This window comes from Macrotis lagotis, chromosome X, assembly GCF_037893015.1.
Source record: "Macrotis lagotis isolate mMagLag1 chromosome X, bilby.v1.9.chrom.fasta, whole genome shotgun sequence".
NCBI lineage: Eukaryota > Metazoa > Chordata > Mammalia > Peramelemorphia > Peramelidae > Macrotis > Macrotis lagotis.
In genome coordinates, this window is record NC_133666.1 from 196,140,654 (window position 1) to 196,146,653 (window position 6,000).

The window sequence follows — 6,000 nt, forward strand, 5'->3', positions numbered from 1 at the left end:
ACATATGAATGTTATTAAACATAAAGGTACATGTATAACTTTTTATTTATTTATATATTTTCATCCATATGCAGTTGTAGGATTTTTAAGTTACAAAATTTCCAACCACCCTCTTCCCCTCAGCAGGGAACAATCAGGTTAGCATTGTACATGCATGTTTGATAAACATATTTGCAAATGAGTGGTTTTTGGTATGAGAAAATTAGGATTAAGGGAAAGAGATACATAAGAGATAATTTTTATAAAGTGTTCACCAGCTTCAGTGTTTTTTTGTGTGCTTTGTTTTGTATTGTTGCTTCTCCTCTAAATGGGGATAATATGGTCTATAGAGGATTTAATCACTGTCCTAGCTCTCTAGCCTGCTGATAGGAGTTGCTTCCATCAAGGTTGTTCATCTCACAATGTTGCTGTTGATGTGTACATTATTCCCTTGGTTCTGCTCCCTTTGCTCTGCATCAGATCCCAAAGGTCATTCCATGCTTTTCTAAAGTTTGATGATTTATAGTTTCTTATGGAACAATATTGTTCTATAATATTCATGTACCACAATTTGATGGGCGTCCTCTCAATTTCCAATTCTTTACCACTAGAAAAAGAGATGCTATGAATATTTTGGAATATGTAGAACTTTTCATATTTTTTTATAATTTCTTCTGGATATAGACCTAAAATTGGAATTGCTAGGACAAAGGGTATGAACAATTTTATTGTTTTTTGGACATAGTTCCATATTGCTTTCCACAATGTTTGGATCTGTTCATAACTCCACCAGGAATGCAGCAATGTCACAATCCTCCCACAGCTTCTCCAGCATTTATAATCTTCCATTTTTCTTATTTTGGCCAGTCTGATAGATGTGAAATGATACGTCATTGCTGTTTTAACTTGCATCTCTCAAATAATGATTTGGAGCATTTTTTCTTATGATTATATATAGTTGTAATTTCTTCATTTGAGAACAGTCTTTTCATGACCTTTGACCATTTATCAACTGGAGAATGACTTGTGACCTTATGAATTTGATGCAATCCTCTATGTATTTTAGAAATGAAAACTTTATAAGAATTCCTAGTTGTGAAGATTGTTTCCTAGCTTTCTTCTTTCCTTCTAATTTTTGCAACATTGAGTTTATTAGTGCAAAAACTTTTTAAATTAATATATTAAATATCATTCATTTTGCAGTTTATAATGTGCTCTAATTTTTGTTTAATCCTAAATTTATCCCCTTTCCATAGATCTGATAGATAATGTCATGGTTTATTAATTAATTAATCTATGGTATTACTATTTATGTCTAAATCCTGTACCCATTTGGTCTATATTTTGGTATAGGGTGTGAGATGTGGATCTTGCCTAATTTCTGCCATACTATTTTTCAGTTTTTCCAACAATTTTTGTCAGTGAGTTCCTTTCCCAGAAGCTGTTGTCTTTAGGTTTTTCAACTAGTAGATTGTTGTAGTCATTTACTGCAGTTTCTTTTGAACCTATCCTAATCCACTGATCCATTACTCTATTTCTTAACCAGTACCCGGCAGTTTTGATGACTGCTGCCTTATAGTATAGTCATGTATAACTTTTATCAGACATTGAAGGGAGGGGATTGGGAAGGGAGGGTGGTAGAAAAATGTGTAACATAAATATACAAGTACAATTGGATGAATGTTGGAAAACTTTCACCAAGATGTAATTGTAAAAATATAATAAAACATCAATCAAAAAAGAAAAAAAAAGTATCCACTATTCACTCCACTGATCATCCACTTAAGGTAAACCAAAATAAAAACATTGAGGAATACTGTATCCATATTCCAGAATTATCAGATCAAGGAGAATATACTGAAGGCAGTCAGAAAGAAGCAACTCAAATACCAAACAATCATAGCCAGGATTACTCAGTACTTGGCAACATCAACTTTAAAAGATAGGGGTCCTTGAAATATGATATTCTAGAGGGTAAAGATACTTGAATTACAACTAAAATCACTAGCTCGCAAAATTGAGCATACTCTTTCAGGGGAAAGGATGGTCATTTAATGAAATAGGTGACTTCCACGTTTTCCTGATGAAAAAAACCAGAGCAGAACAGAAAATTTGATCTTCAAACAGCAGTCATAAGAGATACATTAAAAAGGTAAATAGGAGAAAGGAAAAAGACTGTTTTTCAAAAAGATAAAATTGGTTATATCTCTTCACTGGAGGAAATATTCATAACTCTTAAGAATAGTAATTCTATTCTAAAGAGTATATTTAGACTGAAGATATGACCATAAGTTGATTCTGATGGAATGTTATTTTTATTTTTATTTTTAGGGTTATTTTTTGCAAGACAAATGGGGTTAAGTGACTCGCCCAAGGCCACACAGCAAGACTCCAGGGCCATGCTCTATTCACTGCACTACCTACCTGCCCCTGGAATATTATTTAAAAAAAATACAGGCTTGATCCCACTCTCCAAAGGAAACTTTAGTATTCAAAGAGAGAATGTGCCTCTAATTTGAGAGATTTTTCCATAAATGCTCTATTTTCTCAGTAAATATCACTTTGAAACTAATTGATTACACCGTCTGGTCACTCCAGAGTGGAGTAGAGATGGTGGCATGAAGCTAACATGCTCCTGGAGCTCTTCCCTATCAAAGATAAATGAAGCCTCTACTATGATATTCAAATTACAGATCCCACCAAGAAAAAGAGAAGTTTCAAAGAAGTTTTCAACTATAGACATCATGGAGGATCTTCAGTGAAGGTCTGTCTCTTTGGGCGGAAAAGAGGAAATAAAGTCCAGGAGTTAAGAGCGCGGGGAAAGTCAGCAGATGGCTTTTAACCACAGTGAAATCCAGGTCCTGATAGCTTAACAACAACAGAGGTCCTGCCAACTAGATAGCAAGTCAGCAAGGAAGACACCAACCCCAAAGTCTGAACCCTGGGAATACTGGGGTAAAAGCAGGACTGGGTCAGGAACAAAACACTATTAAGTTAGAACCTGGAGATAAAGGAAGAAAAAATAGCTCTGCAATGATATAGCCTGGACTATATAGGGAACATCTTGACCAATGGCAAGTCAGGGATCAGACCATGGCCCCAGCAAAAAGAAAAGCTTGGGTCTATACTCCCTATACCCCAGGAGCAGAGCTAAATTAGAAAAGATAAACAAAAAAGGTAATAGACAACTAGAAAACTACTTTATAGACAAAGATGAAAGCAATGTCATGTCTGAAGAAGGAAGCAATGAAAAATCACTAACAGGAGAAGTATTAATGTTATCTATAAGTTAGACTTAAATAGAAATGCTCATCCAAGAGCTTAAAAATAATTTAAAAACCAAAGAAGAGAGGAAGAAGAAAAATGGAAAAAAGGAAATGCAAGTCATGCAGGAAAATTTTGGAAAATTGACCAATGAAATCAACTCCATTAAAAGTAAAAATAACCAATTGGAAAAGGAAACACAAAAGCTTATTGAAGAAAATAAAACCCTAAAAATTAGAATTGAACAAATTGAAGCCAATGAATCTACAAGACTATAAGATCCCATTAAACAAAATAAACAGGCTGAAAAAAAAACTGAAGAAAATGTTAAGTACTTGGTAGGGAAAACGAATGACTTGGAAAATATATCCAGGAGAGGCAATCTACAAATGATTGGACTACTAGAAACTGGAAAACATCATGCAAGAAATTATAAGGGATATTGCCCCAATCTACTAGAAGAAGATAACAATATGATCATTGAAAGAATCTACAGAAACCCTCCAGAGAGAGACCCCAGGATAAAAACTCCAAGGGCAGTAATAGTCAAATTCCAGAACTCTCAAATAAAGAAGAGAATATTTCAGGAAACAAAAAGAAAATATTTCAAATATTAAGGAAACAGAATGAGACTGACACAATACCTATGCCTCAACATTTAAGAAACAGAAGACCTCGAATAGCATATTTTGGGAAGCAATATACTACCCAGAATATACTACCCTATAAAATTCAGCATATATTGTGGGAAAAAGATGGATGTTAATGAAGTAGAGAACTTTCAGAATTTCTTGATACAAATACCAGAACTAAATAGAGAATTCAATTGCTAAATACACAACTCAATAGTTACATTAAAAGAAAGGGTAAATGAAACGGGGAAGGAAAAATCAACCCCAAACAAAAAAAAAATGTTTGTCAAGACTATCAAATTGAATAAACTTTAAAGGAAAGATATAACACTTTTAATTCTTTAGAACTTTACTTCTCAGGATAATTAATGAGTAGAATACAATTGAAGAGAATGAATCTAAATGATATGGATATAATTGGGTTTTAGCTCTCATTGAAGAGATCCAAGAAGATAGCACTCTGAGACCAAAAGCTCTGAAGAAAAGCAGGAGTGTTAACTTTAAACTTAAATGTCGAATCGGCAGATAGGTGGCTCAGTGGATAAAGCACCAGCCCTGGAGTCAGGAGTACCTGGGTTCACATCTGGTCTCAGACACTTAATAATTACCTAGCTGTGTGGCCTTGGGCAAGCCACCTAACCCCATTTGCCTTGCAAAAAAACCCCCTAAACTTAAGTGTCTCATTATCATTTGACTTACTTTAATTACAGGGTGCTTACCACCTTGTCTAATGAGGGCATCCTAAACTGAAGACTGGCTGCTAGGTGGCAGTGGATAGAACACCAGCCCTGGAGTCAGGAGTACTTGAGTTCAAATCCAGCCTCAGACACAAAATAATTACCTAGCTGTGTGACCTTAGGCAAATCACTTAATCTCACAGACTTGCAAAAACAATACAAAACAAAAACTTCAAGCATCTGAGTCAGTGTCTCTGTAACTTATAAGCATTTATATGGTTCTCAGGCGAGATCTGCAGTCTACCAGTACTTAGAGGTCTTTAATTTTCTTTCAGGTAATTAGATCAGGGTTTGACTTAACTTGAGTTTCACTGAACAATGGGTTAATTAAGCTGCATAGGGGGTGAGGTGGGAGAGAGAATAGGGCTTCCATCTCTTAAGAAGGTGTTAAGTTCCCTGGTTGGGTAGGAGGGGAGGTAAAGTGTGAAAGAAAATAGGTCTGGGGGGAGGGCAGAGATATTTCAAGAAATGAATGGCTTGGATGAAACTTTTGCTTCTGAGGAGGATTGTATGTACTTGAAAGATACTTGAAAAAGGGATAAGGTAGAAAATGATTATAATTATAATTTGATGCAGTTTGAGTCAATGCTGCTTATAAAGCAATCACGTAAACATTCTCTGATGATATCTTGATAACAATATGAGCTTATCAAGCAATCAAATAATAAAACTGTGATTAATGATACCTGATTAATAATATTAGAACAATAAATAACACCAAAGGAAGAGGCATAAAGATTTATAAGTTTTGAAGGAAAGGGAGAAAGGTGAATACTGAGTAAATTCTATTCAATATATTTAGTTCAGTGAGAGAATAAGATACATTTCCACTTGGGTTTAAAAATCTAACTTAATATACAGGGATGTGGAGGCCTGGGAGAGGGAAAGAGAAGAGAAGAAGGTATTGAGAAAAGGTGAAGAAAGATATAGATGAAAATAAACTGAAAGTTAAATTTAGAAAAAAAGATAAGTCAAAGGGGGAATGTAGTAAAATTTTTGTGGGGAGGAATAAGAGAAAAGGAAAGAGTAAAATATAAATGGAGAAAGGTGTCATGGAAGGAAATACAGAATTAGTTATTTTAACTGTAAATTTGAATGGTATGAACTATCCCATAAAAGGGAAGCAAATAACAGAATAGAATAAAAATAACTGTCCTACAATATGTTGTATACAAGAATCACATTTGAATCAGAGAGATACACAGATGCTAAAGGTAAAGGGTTGGAGCAAAATATATTGTGCCTCAGCTGAAGTAAAAAATCTGGGTTAGTGATCCTAAACTCAGACAAAGTAAAGCAAAAATAAACCTCATTAAAAAAGATTTTCTTAAAAGGCACCATTGGTAATGAAGCTACATCATTACTAAATTTGCATGTGCTTAGTGGTA